An 18,988-nucleotide genomic window follows, 5' to 3' on the forward strand; every position below is an offset into this window, starting at 1 on the left:
GTCTGATAGAGCCTCAGGGACAAGTCTGGTGAGGTTAGGATTTCAACACATCTAAATATTAAAGAAAATCTTGAAATATTAAAGATTTCTTAGGTAATTCATTCTGAATGAGTTACTAAAAAATGTCTTTCTTTTGTTGTTGTTCTGGAAGCTGGTTTAATACTTACTGGTAAGTTAAAGTTAACATTTCTATAAAGCTTAGAAAATTTTTAAATTTATCTTCTAAAATTATTTTAGCAATCACAATATTAGCAGAAATAAGAATGTTTGTAAATTACTTCTGCAGTGTTTGAAATCCTTAGTAAAATTCCTAAAATTCCTTAGTAAAATTTCCACAAGCAATTATAGTTAGACTTCCCTTTGGAAATTTATTCCTCTGTGATCATTTTACAGCATAGTAAAATGCTGTAATTTTTAGGTCCTACTGAATCATAAATGTCTAATTTGGGAAAGTATGTGTGCTTGTAAAAAGGTAAGATATAATTTCTCATTTTTTAATTCTTCTCCACAATCAAACCCATAGTCTCTCTGCCTCATTTGGGATGAGAATAAAACCTTTTCACCCTGCTTTCCCATTCTCTCCTTCCTTCCTCTTATACTTTAAAGCTTTCAGTGAAATTTACTTTAAAATTCACTATGCTTTTAGAGCTTTTCCTCTAGCATGTTTATACCAAGACATTTCTTCTTTTTTATTTAAACTCACAACATCAGCTTTTTTTCCTCCTCTGATGGCAAGCCACAAATGAAATTAGGATGGGGAGGTTATCCTTCAGAGTAAGATTGGAATTTCATAGTCTGTTCATTTGGTCGTACAACTAACACCTCTGAGACTTTTTGGTTACCTTCAGAAGAATAATTTGGAACTTGAATATAAATGTTCTGACCACCTAAGTAAACACTGTAATTGCCATGGGTTGTATAACACTCTGCTTTTCTAATGAAACACGTTTTAATTTTTTAATTTTTTTAGAACCTGGATGGCTAGTCGCCCTCACTTGTTCAATACACTTTTGAACTTGAGTAACTCTGTAGATGTAAGAGTAGATTCAATAGAAAACAAACAAAATAAAAGCAAAACAATAACAAGATTGATAATAGAGAAATATAAACAAAGTCCTAGAAAAAGATAAAAAGAATATAAGCAATATCATAAGTAAAGATGACTTAGTTAAAACCAACTAACCAAGCAACAAATAAAGAGGATTTCATGCAAGTTACTAGAAAGGGAAAATAGAGGAAAAATTGAGTTGATGAGGTAAGGATATTGAATTATGTGAATGGGAAGGTAATTATTAGATAAAATAGCAGGAAATCTACAATTTATGCTGTTCCCAAAGGAGATAATTGGAATTTATCTCAGTGTGGTTTTTGTCTTGAATCTGATTCCCTATTCATCAAAAGCTATATCCCTTCATTTAAATGTTAAATCAATTATTTTAAATCTATTTGATACAAGTGGTTGTCAATTATTTACAAATCTTTCAAAAGGTATTCTCCTTTTGCAAATCATTTCTCATGGGAAAATTCTAATAATATACTAATCACTATGCTGTATTGTTCAAAAGCATCATGTCATTTTTCTAAAGGAAATGGCCTTCTTTTTTTTCATATTTTTAATTTGGATATTTTTGAGGTCTTAAAACAGGGTTGCAAAATTTTTCACATTCATTCTATTCAAGAGCAGAGATAAACTGCTAAGCCCTGTGCAAATTGCAGATTTCTGAGCAAAATGAAAGGTTGTTATTGCTTTAAGTCACAAAGTTTTAGGATGGCTCACAATAGATAATTGACACAGATTTTGTTACCTGAAAGATAAGTGATTCCATAACAAAAATTAATATGTATTATTGGTTTGGGGCTGGGCAGCAGGTGAAAACCAGAAGGGCCTTGAAGAGAATATTAGTGAAAAAGCCCAAAAAGCTTTGAGAAAGCTGTTACTGAGGGTTTCAAGGGAAGTGAGGGAAATGTTATTGGGACCAGGAGGAAAGAGGACTCTTATGCAGTGGTGGAAATGTTGGCAATATGTCTCCTGTAAATGTGAAAAACAGGAAATGAATTTAATGATCTAGGAGAATACTGAAAATCCCACATAACTGCTTCTTGCCAGCTATGATAAAATGCAAGAGGAGAGCGGGTACAAGGTGAGAGAATTCAATATTAAGTCTAAAGGAGCCAGAAGTTACTACAGTTAAAAAACAAAAAAAAAAAAAAACAAAAACAAAAAAAAAACACTGTTTCTTCTTCCAAATCTTTCCATACGATGAAAAGTTCTTAAAATAGTTAATACTCTAATGCCTAAAATCTAATTCTGGGTGAGATTATAAGATTCCTTGTTGATATCTAAGAAAGAACTGAGGTGGTCCCTTTCAGTCAAACAGGAAGGACTGTAAGAATCAAGAAGGCATGTCTTACAAATCTCCTTAATTAAACAGTGGGGTTTTTGAAAGTCTTAAGGCAAGTTTTTTTGAAAGTCTTAAGGCAAGTTATGTCACAGTAGCTTCACAGGGAACCTATATAGAGAAGAACTTACCTTTACGATGTATGGTTGTGACTTTTGTGTAAAAGAGAACCTTAAGTATATTCGTGGAAAACCCACACAATTTTTAAGATGATTATTTTGGTCGAATTAGCTCCAGCTTAGACTAAAATGCAAAAAAAAAAAAAAGACTTTGGGATACCTAAGCTTTTTTTGGGCAGGAAACTGGCTGTCAAGGATACAGAGGGCAAATCCATGAGCCGTGAGCATGGAAACAAGAACCACAGAGAATAATTCCCAGAGAGCAGAAGTGAGGCCTGATTATCAAAGGTCTAAGTGATCAAAATGGACCCAGTGGATTTCACAATGGACATGTACCAGTGACTGCTGTGTACTTCCTGTTATTCCCTTTTAATGAGAGTGTTTATGGAAATTATCTTACGCCTGTTCCCTGTTCTGTTCTAACTCATAGTCTCTCTGCCTCGTTTGGGATGAGAATAGAACCCTTTCCACCCTACTCTCCCATTCTCTCCTTCCTTCCTCTTATACTTTAAAGCTTTCAGTGAAATTTACTTTAAAAGTCACTGTTTTTATAGCTTTTCCCCTGGCATGTTTAAACCAAGATATTTCTTCTTTTTTATTTAAACTCACGACACCAGCTTTTTTTCCTCCTTCATGTGTGTTGGGGAGAAGATAACTTTTTTCTTTAGTTCCCAGATCTGTAGATTAGGAGAACCATACTCAAGAGGCTGTCCCATAAGAGCCAAGTTCCAGGAGCTTCACCTGCACATGGACCTAATTTAGGTGATGAAACCCTGGACTTTAAACCTGAGACAAATTTCATAATGAGATAGGATGTTTTAAGATTTTGAGAAAGGGTAAATGTATTTTACAGGTGAAGAGAATGTGAATAACTTGTGGCAAGAGGTCATACATACTGCGGCAGTTTAAAAATATGAGCCCCGAATGCTTCACCATTCCTCCCATTGAATAGTAGGGTTTATGTTCTTCCCCGTAAATCCAGGTTCTGTGACAGGTTGACCAACAGTATATGGCTAAAATGATTCTGTGCCATTTTCCGGGGCCATGGCTTAAAAAGTGGGGACTTCCACTTCCTGTGTCTTGTGGTATTGCTTCTGGGACCAAACCACTACAGTGTGAGTAGAGAAGACGGAGGCACCTCATGGAGAGACCTGTGAAAGAGAAAAACCAAGCCCTCAGCCATTAACACCATTTTGGAAGCCTTGTGAGACAGTCACCTAGCAAGTAAATCCTCCAGTCTGTTGTATGTAACTAAACTTTGCTGCAATCGATAACTGATACATATTTACTGTTGCACACCAAAGTGACCCCGCACAAATTATTTGCCTTTCAAAGAGTTTTCTCAGCTGTAACATAGAGATAATCATGGTTTCTACCTGATAGAATGATAGTAAGGATCAAACGAGGGCGAGATTTGAAATCTCTAGCAAAGTGTTTAGGACATATTAAGCTTTCAATAAGTGCTATCTATAATGATTTTCAATGTAATTTAATTTTTGTTATTTTTTAAATAAATATGAGGAACTATCCTTATTTTGATTTCTCAAAATATTAGGTTCTGTTTTAAAGGAAAGCTTGAAGTCACTTGGAGAGACTCTGGGCTCCTGTAACTACATAACTCCAATACCTGTGTATTTTCAAGTAAAAATGAAAATAAATTTGAGTCCTTAAGTTGTTTTTATACATTTTTGCCATGTGAGATTTAGCCACATGCATTTTACTTTTTATATTTTCATATATAATTTCTGGGTTTTTCTGTTTGGAAATATTAGATCTTATTTTTCCCACTGCTTCTATTCTCTCATTCTCTTTCATTCCTATTCAGGCATCTGTGTTAGGCAGATAACTCTCCATATGTACCAGGTACAAATTGTTCTTCATCAGTAGGTGCCACTTCACAAATTTAGAAAGAGAGGCATACAGTCATTACACAGACTATTAAATAAAATAAAGTAGCTTGTTCAGAAACAAATAGATATTAACAGCTTCCTGTAACTAGACAACTTAAATAGTACATGGGATATATATTTTATCCTTACATGGCATCCTTGTTCTAATTCAATCACTCCTGTCAAATAAACAGTTAAAAACAAATTAGATGACAGGCATTACAATTAGCATGCACGTACACCACACACAAACACACCAGTTATTAAAGATCCTAATCAAACCACGTATTTTTAGATTTGGACCTCTTAGAAACTTGGGCAGTCTGAGTATATCAACAAAGTGTTTTGCTTGGAAACAGCATATGTAGGTTTGGATGAGAAGTTAGCAAATGCCATCTTTATCCAGTGACTTGATTTGTAATTATTACAGAGTTCTTACATATTATAAAACCTGGAAAGTTATTTTTAAAATATTGTGGAGATAAAAATCTTTATTTTTTTCCTTTAGGCATCAGAGAGCATGCAACATTTGATGAAATATATGGAAATCACACACAATATATGATTTTTCCCTGAATCAAATTGATGAAATGTGAAGATTTTTATAAAAGATTCAGAAAGCAAAAATTACTTTACTTTTGTTAACATAATTCTTTTTTATCTCTATGGCCACACAACCATTTCAAAGGAAAGTCTCAACTCAGACTTACCTTTGCCAAATGAAGAGCAACAAAGTCTGTGTCAGCGTAGCCCAGGCTCAACTGGGTCTGCCCTTTTCATCAGGAGCATCATCTGCTTGCTGTGTTAGTCTGCTGGTCATGCTCCCATGAACATGGGGAATGGGAGGGGCTAGAATTCATCAAGTATTGTCCAGGAATCTTTCTGTATTGATGCCTAATACGTGCTGAAACTACAGTAAATACCTTGAAGGTAAAAAGGTCCTACTTTTGATTTCCTTGACTTTTTTTGTACAATTAAGAGAAAAATACATTAATAAGGTACTTGGGATCTTTCTCTGGAATTCAAGTTAGCTTTGCTTGTATGCTCTGCTAAGTTAACATGTGAGTGGATTAAAATACCTTGTATCATCATGCTAAGTAATAGGAATAAGGTAAGTTCTTAACAAGCAATAAGAATGAGTTTAGTAGCCCTGACCAGGGTTCACAAATAGGTTAGCATCACTATATTTAAACTGGTAATGAAAATTTTGTTCAGAGTTGAATGAGCTCTGTTCAAGGATCACTGTGAGATAACTATGCAAGAAAAATATTATTTTATCTGTATGCCTTACAATTTCTAACCCCTAAGATAGAAGCTTCATCCATTCCTTGAGATACTTTAAAGATATATGGCAATGATTTTTACTCATTTGGTAGCCCTCACAACACTCATAACACCCCTGAAAAAAAATTGTTTCATGAGAGGGAAAAAGTGAAATGCTCATAACTTATGCATGTACATTAAGAAAAGACAAAAAATGTAAAGTCAAGATTAGAATATAAGTTACTGATATGTTAGCCTAATACATCAGCCACCTCATCAGCCTTGTTTCTATATTATTATAGAGGTCCTACCAATTACAAAACAGTTATCCACCACTATTATTAACTCAGTCTGTAAAATTTCTTTTCCTCTAGAAACAATATATCCAACAATAATAAATGCAACAGCAATATGGCTGGTATTAACTATTAGAATTTCATTTATTATAGGATGATTATAAAAATAAATAGGGAAACTTTGTCAGCTATAATGAGATCTTACTGATATTTAATGTAACCTTACCTTTTACATAGTATACAAGATGGCCTTTTATATGAGTAATTCATATATCCAACAAAAATTATACAATTTAAGGTTTATAACACTTCCTATATGCCAGACATTGTGCTTAATGCTTCACGAAGAAGATTGCTAGTTCCTAACTACAATTACTTCTACCTTCATTCCCATTTTGCAGATGTAGAAATTAATTATGGCTTAGAAGGATTAATTATATTCTAGTAGGTCGCAGAGCTAGTAGTAGAAAATCATTATTCACACCAGTGCTCATTTTACTATCAAGTACAAGCTCTTACCATTATACTTTGCTAGAGTGTGAAAGCCTGGAGAACTAACTTGTATATTTATATATTCCTTGCATATAACATAATGCATAATTTTTATGCTCAAAAGTGCTCTAATGTTTATTTATATATGGAGGAAAAACTATATCATGGTATGTTATTATCTTTTGTAAATAGATAATAAATTGGATGCTATTATGCCGTCTTCCCAACTCTACATTCAATGATGTCACTTTGGTAGCTTGAATTCAACCAGGTTGGAACACTTTATATCACAGAAATTAGAAATCAGCAAATGCTACATATCAAGGCTTGTTTTGTTGATTCCCTAGAGTTAAGATAATAATGAAGAAAATGTTAATAATCCAGATTAAATATTATAGTGTGTTGTGTCTATAGACGTTCTATGGTAAATTGCACAAAAAAAAAATTGATTAAGTAGCCTTCCAGTATTCTAATACTGTCTCATTTAGCAAAGTAATCACTTGTGATATTAACCAATGAGTGAAAGTCTAACATGCATTTTCATTGTTTTACTTTTTGTCTTAATGTAAAGGAAAAATAAAACAACATCATGTTGGAAGTACACTTGGAAAGCTGGTTGTTAAATACTTGTAAATACTACGGGATGGTGGGTCAAAAAGATAATTAAGAAGAACCTCAGTAGCTGGAAGAACACATTAAAACAGAACTTTCTAGTCGTCTTTACCTGAACAACTATGGGAGAAATAAACTCCTAGACTATTTGGATCACAGTATTTTGGAATATCTTTTTTGCATATATTCCTCCTATACCTGAAAATAATATCAGCAGGTAGAGAGAGCCAGGTTGAATTGATGGATCTAAGGGCTAAGTGTACAACTCTTCCTTCTTCCGGAGCTTATATCATTAGAGCCAAACCTGGTGTGTCCTCAGTATCTTCTGAGGAATCTCTCCTTTCTTAAATGCCCAGTACCATTTTCTGTATCTTAATAGCTGATAGTGTTCTTCTAAAATGTCAGTCCCATCTAGGACTCACATATCAGGTTTAACACCTATGCCTCAGAGTTTTCCTGAGCCTCTTCTCCAGAAAATGTTGTAGGATATGTCATTCTTTCAAAGTCATGCTTGTTAGATGTCTAATTTTATGTAAATTTCACCTAAGTTGTTCATTAAAAATTTACAGGCCCAGAGAATATTGTCCATGATTTTAACCTGTAGTAGTGAAGAGTATCATGGCTAAATTGGAGAGAAAATTGTTGTTAGTATAATCAACTATAAATTGTTCTACAAATTCCATCATGTATGGACTGAATTGTGCCCAGTCCTACCCCCCAAATTTATACATTGAAATCCTAATCCCTAGTGTACTTCAGAAAGTGACTGTATTTGGATAGAGGTCTTTTAAAGAAGTAATTAAAGTTATATGAGATAATATGGGTGGGTCTTAATACAATATGACTGGTGTCCTTATAAGAAGGTGGAGAGACATCAGGGATCACTACACAGAGAAAAGGCCATGTGAGGACAATGACAAGGCAGCCATCTACAAGTTTAGGAGAGAGGCCTTAGAAGAAACCAAACCTGCCTTCACCTTGATCTTAGACTTTTAGTCTCCAGAACTGTGAGAAAATAAACTTTGTTGCTTAAGTCACTCAATCTGTGGTACTTTGTTGTAACAGTCCTCTAAAACTAATACACCTCAATAATATTTGCTTTATGGTTATTTTAAAAAATCTGTTCCTATCACATCCCTATTCATTTGTGCATTTATCTCCCCTTTCGTTTATTTAACGTTGATTTAATAACCACTTTAAAGCATATGGAGATAAAGATGGATGTGTGTGTGGGTGTGTACATAAACTCACTTAAAGAAACTCGGTTCAATGGGAGAGACATTTCATCATAAGTATAATCATTGTTCTATAATATAATCATTGAATAATTGTTCTATAATATAATCATTGAAGAGACTTATGAATTTTCTTTTAGTTTTTCTTTAAGCAAAAACCTAGAAGTACTGAGTTCAAAACCCTAATGCACCACAGCTGTGAAAAATATAATATTAATGATAAAAGTAACTACATTTATTCTGTAATTATTCTGTATATCACCTCATGCTAAGTGTGTTCACTTTCATCATCTAAGTCTCACAACATACTTATGTTATAGGAATTTTTTTATAGATAATGAATTGCAGCTTATAAAAATTGTTCAAAATCACATATTTCTCTCCATGTTATATTTCTACATTTAAGCCTAGTGAATCGGTTTTCTCTTTAAAGTTATCTCAGGATAGACTGACTTAGTTTTGTGTTTTTTTATATAGTGGCCTTCTTTGTCTTTTTTTTTTTTTAACAGTCTTTGAGTCTACTATATCTAATACATGTATAACTACTCCTGTTCTCTTTCAGCTTCCATTTGCATGGAGTATCTTTTTCTATCCATTCACTTTCAGTCTATTCAAGTTCTTAAGATAAAGTGACCCTCTTGTAGGCAACATATAGGTGCGCCTTTTTTTATTCATTCAGCCACTGTATGTCTTTTAATTAGAAAATTCAGTCCATTTTCATTCAAAGTGGTAGAGTTATTTTCTCTAGTAGTACATTTTGAATTTTTGCTTTTTATTTTAAATGCATCTATTATAAGTTTTTACTTTAGATTACCATGAGACTTACAAAAAAACATCTTAATGTTATAAAAGGCTATTTTAAACAAAAACAATTAACAAAGAAAAAAATCTGCATTTCTTTTTTTTAAGACAGGAGTCTCGCTCTGTTGCCCAGGCTGGAGTATAGTGGCACAATCTCAGCTCACTGCAACCTCCACCTCCTGAGTTCAAGCGATTCTCCTGCCTCAGCCTCCCAAGTAGCTGGGAATACAGGCGCCGCCACCACACCCAGCTAATTTTTGTATTTTTAGTGGAGACAGGGTTTCAACATGTTGGCCAGGCTGGTCTCAAACTCCTGACTTCAGGTGATTCACCCACCTTGGCCTCCCAAAGTGCAAAAAATCTGCATCCATTTTTACTCCATTCTCCCTCATTTTGAATTTTGGATGTCAGAATTTATATATTTTTATGTTATCTATTTTTAATAAGTTATAGTTATTATTTTTAAGTTTTGTCTTATCTTCATATGTGTATATATAGTGTATGAGTAAAATATATATACTATAGATATACACCATAAATAAACTATATATATAGTTTACATGCCATGATTGTAATATTAAAAAATTCTGAATTTATCTGTATACTGACTTTTACCAGTGATCTTAATACTTTCAGCTGCTTCTGTGTTATAGGTTAGCATCCATTTGTTTCAGGTTGAAGAACTCCCTTTAGAATTTCTTGTAAGACAGGTTGGGTGGTGATGAATTCCACTAGCTTTGTTTGTCTGGGAAAGTCTTTACTTCTCCTTCATATTTGAGGACTAGCTTTGCTGGGTACAGTATTCTTGATTAGGAGGTTTTGTTTGTTTGTTTTTTTGCTTGCTTGTTTGGTTTTTTAGCACTTTGAAAATATCATCTTACTTCCTCCTGTCCTCTAAGGTATCTGCTGAAAGGTCTGCTTCCAAGCATATTCAAACTTCCTTTTATGTTATTTGATTATTTTCTTTTGCTAGTATTAGGATCTACTCATCGTCTGTGACTTTTGAGAGTTTAATTGTTTTATGCTTTGCAGTAGGGTTATTTGGGTTGAATCTGATTGGTGATCTTTGACCTATCTCCACATTTGGAAAATTTCCTACTTGTTATTTCTTTGAATAATCCTTCTACCCCTTTGTCATCCTCATTTACTCTTGAACACCAATGACTAGTACATTTTCTCTTTAGATATTTTCCCATAGATAGCTTAAGATTTAATTCATTTTTATTATTTTTTCTTTTTCCTCTTCTGTGTTTTCAAATAGACTATCTTTGCACTCATGGATTCTTTCTTCTGCTTGATCAATTCTGCTGTTGATGCTCTCTGTTCCATTTTTCAGTTTGTTAATTGTACCTTTCAGCTATTTGATATCTATTTGATTTTTTAATAATTTCAATTACTTTCTTAAATTTTTAAAGTTCTGAATTATTTCTGTGTTTTCTTGGAGTTTACTGAATTTCCTTTAAATGGCTATTTTGAATTCCTAGTCTGAGTATTCACATATTTCCACCTCTTTATGGTCAGTCATTGGTATCCTGTTTTGTCCATTTGATGATGTCATAGCTTCCTGATTACTCTTGATGCTTATGGATATATATATATCAATGTCTATGGATTTAAAAATTTAAAAAGTATTCATGCCAGTCTTTGCTATAGGCTTTGTTTATGTCTGTCTTTTTATTATATTCTGTCTAGACATCCTGTGCTGATCGACTAGAGTTTCTTAGCTTGAGATTACTGCCTTTTCTTCAGCACTAGATGGAGCCCTAAACCCAGGTTTGCTGCAAATCTACTTCAGGCTCTGAGGTTGGCATAGCATTTAACTTGGATAGGCCTGGAGGAGACCCAAGAACGTTACCTGAGCTATGTGGAAACACCAGCTAGGAAATCATGCCCAGACGACCCATGGACCATTCTTCCTGAAACATAGTATTGCTCAACAGCCTCTCTGATTTTGTGTCTCCTCTGGTGAGAATGGAGAGCAGCCATACTCACATTCTGGCTACTGCTAGCCCCATCCCCATTCTTTGTCTCTATCTGGTCTCAAGTGCTTTAGTCCTGCAGGCACTCACGATGCTTCCTGTAGGTCAAGGCAAAGAGAGTTTCCTGTGAAGAGACCCAGGATAGTGAGGAAGCTGAGTATATTTTAGTTTTTAATACAGAGCTATCTTAACTAAACATTTGTATAAAAGTAATTTATTTTCATCAGAAATAATTTTTTTACCCTAACATGTTTTTCTTTACATTTATGTAATATAAATTCCTATCCTTTGAATTGATGGTGATACAAATGAAATGGGCTTTTTGAAAACTAGTGAATGCATGGTTACCTGTTAAGTCCTGAGGCATAGAGGAAAAAGCACAGTGAAAACTGAAAAACATGTAAGTCATCATGAAGGTGATGATTTAGAAACTAAAAAATATTAGTTTGCTAGACCTGTGCCAAAACAGAGGGGTTTTTAAAAACAAAAATTAGGCCGGGCGTGGTGGCTCACGCCTGTAATCCCAGCACTTTGGGAAGCCGAGGCGGGCGGATCACGAGGTCAGGAGATCGAGGCCATCCTGGCTAACACTGTGAAAGCCCGTCTCTACTAAAAATACAAAAAAAAAAACTAGCCAGGCGAGGTGGCAGGTGCCTCTAGTCCCAGCTACTCAGGAGGCTGAGGCAGGAGAATGGCGTGAACCCGGGAGGCAGGGCTTGCAGTGAGCCGAGATCGCGCCACTGCACTCCAGCCTGGGCTACAGAGCAAGACTCCGTCTCATAACATAACATAACATAACATAACATAACATAACATAACATAACGTAAAACATAATGCCTTACAGTTCTAAAGACTAATACCTAAAATTGCGGTATCAGCAGGGCCACAATTGCTCTGTGACTGAAAAGAATACTTCCTTACCTCTAGCTTGTGGTTTATCAGCAATCTTGAGAGTTTATCAGCTTGTATATAGATGTATCACTCCAATCACATGGCTATTTTTTCTCTGTGTCTTCATATTATCTTTTCCCTGTGCATTTCTGTCTCTGGGTTCAAATTTTCTCTTCGTATAAGGACATTAGCCATATTGGATTAAAACCCACCTTAGTGACCTCATCTTAACTGGGTTAAATCTGCAATGACACTGTTTCCAAATATGGACACATTCTCAGGTTCTGGGGTTTAGGACTTCAGCATATAATTTGAAAGGAATACAATTCAATCAATTAGAGTGGTAAATATGACTTCCCATGCTTTATTGTGCCAGGCTCTTAATATTCTGTTTTCCCTCAGCAAAATCATGAAGTAAAGGAAACTGATTCTTGGACTGTACCAAATCTTTTTATTGTGCTCATTTTTGTTGATGAGTCTGATCCCTTCTCTCTCCTTCTCATTAGGAACCCTGAGCTCAGTGCCCATGCATGTACTCTTCCCTCTTACTCTCCTCTCATCGTAATCAAACTGCTCATTGGTCTTATAGTCACCCTTCCTCATAAATTATAGCTTCAGGGAGTATGTACATGTGAGCTGAAACGGATCCTTAAAACAAAGAAACAGAGTATATAGAGCATAGCAGAAAGCATATCCTTTTATAGAGGCTTTTCCAAAATAATTTATTCCTAATTTTCTTCAATGTTCATGCTAATGGCTATGATTCATTTTTAGACTCAGACTCAGAATAAATATAGCATTCTAATTATTTTTAAGGAAATACATTTTCTCTAAAAATAAAATGAGTGTGTTACTTTTATCTGTTTGAAGTAATTAAAATGAGAATTTTGATGTTTTAATCTATAAAATTATATTGCAGGCACAAAATCAGAAATATTGAGCTAAAAGAAGAACAGACAAATCATGCCAACTTTCAGTTACATTATAGCAGATTCCTTTTGGCAACCTGTTTACATGTATACAACAGATAGACCTAACTGAGTTTTAAAAGAACAATTTCAATATATTCCTAAAGCTATTTTCAAGAATTTCTCTGATTGAGGGAAAATAAAAATAAGAGAAGTTAATTAAAATGATTGAATTCTGTCAGTTTTAGCAAGGTAAGCTATATTCCATCAAAGACAAGGTGAATGCAATATAAAGAAAATAAGTCAAATATGAAGGTATTAAATTATTTAACAATAATTTACATAGTTTTGAATTAATAAGACTAGGCAAGCTTAGTGAATAAAGAAATGTGCATATATTTACTTAAAAACAACACATTAAAAATATGCTTTTAGCAAGTCTGACTTTTTTAAGGGTACATGATACAGTTGATACCAATCTAAAGCAATGGCATTCTGATTTCTCATTATTTTGCATTACTGAATATCAGGTGTATAAATAATTATCATGTGTAAATATAGGCTGGTTGTTCAAAATAACTTTTCACAGTGTTTCATCTATTCTGTATCCTACTAAAATTTAAACCCTATCTTCAGAGGGACAGTAGTATTTTAAACCAAATCAATTAATAGTCTATATCAATCAGACAAAACTATATTTTTCTTAAAATAAATCCTAAAAATAGCTTAATTTTAAGTTAATTCCTGATATTTACATTATTTATTTCATTTAGAAATATATTGCACATATATTTGAAGATAAAATATTCCAGTTTTGTCTTTCCAAAAACTTGACTATCATCTTATCATGGACACTCAGAATGTAAAAATGAAGACATGTAGCCATTCTTCTGTTCTCATTAGGGAACAAACATCTCTCAGGGAGCAGGTGTCCTCTCCGTTCTCTCTGCCAGCTTTCCGCCCGCTGCCAAGCCTGTCGTCCTATCTGGATATGTTAGCTGTGCACCAGAGGTTGATATTCTCCTGAGCACTTGGTTTGAGTCCTTCCTTATATGACCCTCAGAAAGAAATGTTAAAGATAGGGGGTACCTACCACAACAGTGTCTGGGAAAATGGCAAAATGTCTGAATAATCACTGCAGCAAAAAGGCAATGATACTGCCTTCTTCTGATCCAAGGTGGAAGAAAAATTATTTCAGATAAATTCATGACAGGAACCTTCCTATGTGTTTACAATGCTATAACATTAGGTGAAAAAAAGATTAAATACACACACTATCAATGGGACAAGAAAAACATTTTGAAATTGTTTAACCCTGCTGTGTGTATGTATAATGTTAAAACATACATGTGGAGTAGTTTAACTATTTTGGAAACTTTTCTCAGACTAACAATAATATTTCAATAGAATAATTATTGAAACTAAATCTGATCCATGAGGATGAGTAATATTTACATAGGTAAGGAAAGAAGACTCATAGAGAGAGGAGTCACAGGATCAAACGAATGGAAGAGGAAATGGGCGTAAGAATTTTCAGAGGTCTGTGAGTAAGGAGATCAATTTGGACAAGTTAATGAAGACTAGGGGCAATAGTAGGTAGCAATGAACCTACTAATATTTAATGGAAATGTAAGTGCTAGAGAATATTAAAAACTGAACACATGGAGAAAGGACCACATAAAACTTTATCCAGCTAGTAAAAGGATAAAAGTGATATTTAGGAAATGTAGGCGTACAGCAATATATATATATTTTTTAAGTTGAAAGTAATAAAAGCCACTTAATATTGTCCTCATTGTTGGTGCAATAATAACACTAATAATAATATTATCTTATTTCATTGAATTATAGAAACATCAATTGAAAGGTGCACCATTGTATATCAATTATTTTACAATCAGGAGGAAATGAACTCTGTCACATAGTCTATGACATACTATTGACTATAAAACACAGTCTGATTTTTGAGATATGAAAATGTGAAAAAATGTATCATTTAAAAAATGAAATACAGTCATGTCTACTGCTCGGTGAGTGATTTTACTTGTTAGGAATTGTGCTAAGTATTTTATATGTATTAATTAATTATCAAAATATTTCTATAAACTATTATTTATATGACTAGATACTATTATAGTCAATTTCGACAAATTGAGATAACCAAGGCTTAGAGTAGTTAAACAGCTCCCCTTGACTATACAGCTAGACAAGGAGCCAAGATTTTTGTTCAAATCATATATGATTTAAATATAGTAAGTAGAAAATGATAAGTGACTGAATAATTATTAAAGGGCTAAAGAAGCAAACATTAACAATTTTATTATCAATATAAGAAAACCCTAGGAATAATTGAATCTAATCGGTAAAAGAAAAAAAACAGAAATTTATGCATTTCCAAGTTTTCAAGTATAAGAAACTAAAACTAAAGACATTATATTGGCAGTAATGGGTATATTCAGAAAGGTAACTGCTTTCAGAGAATATAGTATTTCCTTAGGAAACATTGAATTTCAAATAATGTCAGGGTGACAAACTCGTATTGCTGTTTAGCAGTTGCACATATGGGACTGAAGCAAAGGTGAGAAGCCGGGGAGTCATGTGCGAAGTGGTACTTGAAACCATGAGGAGAAATGGGCCATATCATGTGAATACTTAAGGAGAAGAGCAGGAGACATAGGACCAATGTTCAAGTGTCAACCACAGTTATGAATCAGGAGGAAAATGTACCAGTTGCAGAGAAGGAGAAACCAGCAGGGAAGAGCTGAAGAACAAGAATCATAAAGAGGCTTATCGATCAAAGACTCTAAAGAATTTGAGAGATTTAATAAAACATGAATTGAGAAAAGGTTATTGAATTTGGGTAGGCAGGTGGTGATATTAAGAGAATAATTTCACCAGCCGGGTGGTTTTCAAAGCCAGATTCTCAGAGGATTAAAACGGAAATGAGTAGAAGCTGTGGCACAGGTGTAGGTCACACACGTTAGGAACTGGCGATAAAGGAAGAAGGGAAATTAATACATTAAACTAGGAAAAGGAGACATTTTAAATGTCAGCAAAGGAAGCATGAGTAACACGAAAGAATTGAATGCAGAGCACAATTTGAAAATATGAAGTTCAAGAGGTTCAATACAGAGGCAGTTCATCTACTCACTGCACAATATTTTGTTGAGTAACTACTGTGTCATTGCTACATAGTTCCTGCTTTCAAGTTAAAATCTACTGAGAAAAAGCCAGGTGCAGTGGCACACACCTATAGTCACAGCTACTTAGCAAGCTAAGGAGGGGGGAAGATTGCTTGAAGCCAGGAGTTTGAGACAGTAGTGCACCATGACCCAGCCAGTGAATAGCCACTGCACCCCAGCCTGTGCAACATAGTGAGACTCTGTTTGTAAAAAAAACAAAACTCAACTAAGATGTTAAAAGGCAACTAAACTATAGCAAAATAATAGGTGTGTTAAAGATATGTGTAGCAGGCAAAGTAAACAGAAACAAAAGGGCCTCTTAGTTCAGACTGGGAACAAGATTTGCCATGAAAGTGAGGCCCAAATGGAATTTGAAACCTAAATATGTGGAGGGTGGTTGAAAAAATGAGAAACACTTATGAGGAAGCTAAGCTTTTTTAGAACCAAAAAGTAGTTCAGTACGGCTGATATCTTGAGTAAAAGGAGAATAATGATGAGAGATGCAGTTGACGAGGTGAGCAAGGGCTATGCCACGGTGGTTTACATTTAGCTGACATTTAGTTACAGACTATTTAATAATCAGTTCACATACACACATGAAAACCTTTGCAGAAAATTTACACTGAATATAATTATAATAATCTTCACCTGACTTAATGGAAAATTTTAGTAGATTTCTCATAAAAGCATGCTTAATATTTTGATTAAATAAATGTTATATTAGTTGTATAAAATCTACATTTGAAAACAGAAGATGTAAATTTATCTTGAGATGTCACCATTACCTAGGGAAAGTTACCTAGGGAAAGACATTATCTTTCATAGAAAAGTAATGCATGTTACCTAGATTGATGTCATGATCGTAATATGAAGGTGCTTTGTAAACTTTACAGTCAATTCATGCTGGTTGTGCTGTTAGTTAAAATTATAGTGGTTGGGGTGGGCCTTAATAACTGGATTAAAGAGTTAAGATTAAAATTTATGGAGAATAGAAAGATACTTTTGTTTCTCAATTTGAAAGTAATGTATGAGGTAGAATACACATTTATTATAGAACTAAAGGAATTAAATCAAGGAGTAAAATTTGAAGGTCACCATAGAAATAAAGTAGGGAAAATAAGAGGATCTAGATTGATGGGGAATCATGAACTTCCCAGACAGAATGGCAACTAATGCGTTAGAAAAGCATTCATAAGAATTGGTAATTGATTTGGCAGGGAATAGGAGCAAAAATATAGCCCTACGATTGTGCAGAGGAACAAATAAAACACTTCTTTAAAATACGAATAAAAGATAGTAAAGATGTCCCATTGCTAACAAAACCAGAGTTAAATTATCATTAAATATACGTATGAATTAATCCATATATATATTATACATATTTAATATTTAAATATGTACTATATGTGTTTAATTAATATGTGTATTTATTATACCAATTGATATTGGTAGATTTCTAAGATCAGTGTCCTACTGGACACTTGTGATCTGAGATGATTTAAAAGAAACTACTTTTTTCTACATTGATTCAAATTGTCTTAGTATCCTCAGAGAAGTTTTGTGTAGACAATTGTCAAGATGTGCAATAGAATAGATAGGTATGATTTAATATCTATTCACTGTATGATTGAATGATACATATCTAGATAGATTGATATATAGATAGATACAGATAAAAATAGATAATAGCTTTGTTCTGTCTATGTCACTCAAACTGTAGTGATGGCTTGGAGTACTGCTGGTGAAAGAGTTCTGTTCAGGCTTAGCAGTGTTATAATCTGATATTTTTGTCTGCTATGGAAATGGTACCACATACATGTAGACCCAATACATATCATCTTGATATACATACATACATACATATATATATATGGCTTAGGGGTACACTGTATATGTGCCCATGTTCTTTATAGCAATTGTTATAGTCTCTAATTGCATGCTTCTTTGTGTGTCTAAATTTTGATTATATGCTCTTTAAGGATAAGGCCTGTGTCTTTTCGTCTAATACAATCATTGCTTTTCAAAATGCCTTTCATACAGCAGAAATTTAGCAAATGTAGAAATAAATCAATTAATTACTGTGCATTTCAGAATCTGTCTTATAAATTTTGGGGTTTTGGGGAAATAATTATCTGTTCCATAAATTAGCAGAGAACATCTTTCATTATTTTGGCATCACCAATCATTCATTGCAAAATGCTGTGCAAATTCTTGGCACTCAATAAGTATTTTCTCAATTGAATTGAAGAAAATGTAACATTACAAAAAAAAGAGGCAACAGAATATGTAGACAGACATTTAACAATCATCTAAATTACAAGATGGGCTTGAAATTTCTTTCTTTCTTTCTTTCTTTCTTTTTTTTTTTTTTTTTAAGACGGAGTTTCGCTCTTGTTGCCCAGGCTGGAGTGCAATGGCATGATCTCAGCTCACTGCAACCTCTGCCTCCCAGGTTCAACTGCTTCTCCTGCCTCAGCCTCCCGAGTTGCTGGGATTACAGATGCCTGTCACTACGTCAGGCTAATTTTTGTATTTTTAGTAGAGATGGGGCTTCACCTTATTGGCCAGGCTGGTCTCAAACTCCTGACCTCAAGTGATCTGCCCGCCTCGGCCTCCCAAAGTGCTGGCATTACAGGCATGAGCCACCGTGCCTGGCTGGAATTTCTTAATAGTGGCATATTTTAGAGGCTGAATATTGAAAGGCCACATACTAGCATTAAAATAATACAATTAAATCCAAAGATCAACTTCACCTAGGGAATATCCTGGCATCTTGGTTGCTATGGGTGGTGCTGTTAACTCTAAAGGTAGATGAAGGGAAGGGGAGAGGAGGGGAGGGGAGGGGAGGGGAGGGATGGAAGGGAGGGGAGGGGAGGGGAAGGCNGCCCGTATGACCTGAAATTAGGCAGTAGTTTAGTTGA

The sequence above is a fragment of the Theropithecus gelada genome, chromosome 5 (genome assembly GCF_003255815.1).
Source record: "Theropithecus gelada isolate Dixy chromosome 5, Tgel_1.0, whole genome shotgun sequence".
Taxonomy (NCBI): domain Eukaryota; kingdom Metazoa; phylum Chordata; class Mammalia; order Primates; family Cercopithecidae; genus Theropithecus; species Theropithecus gelada.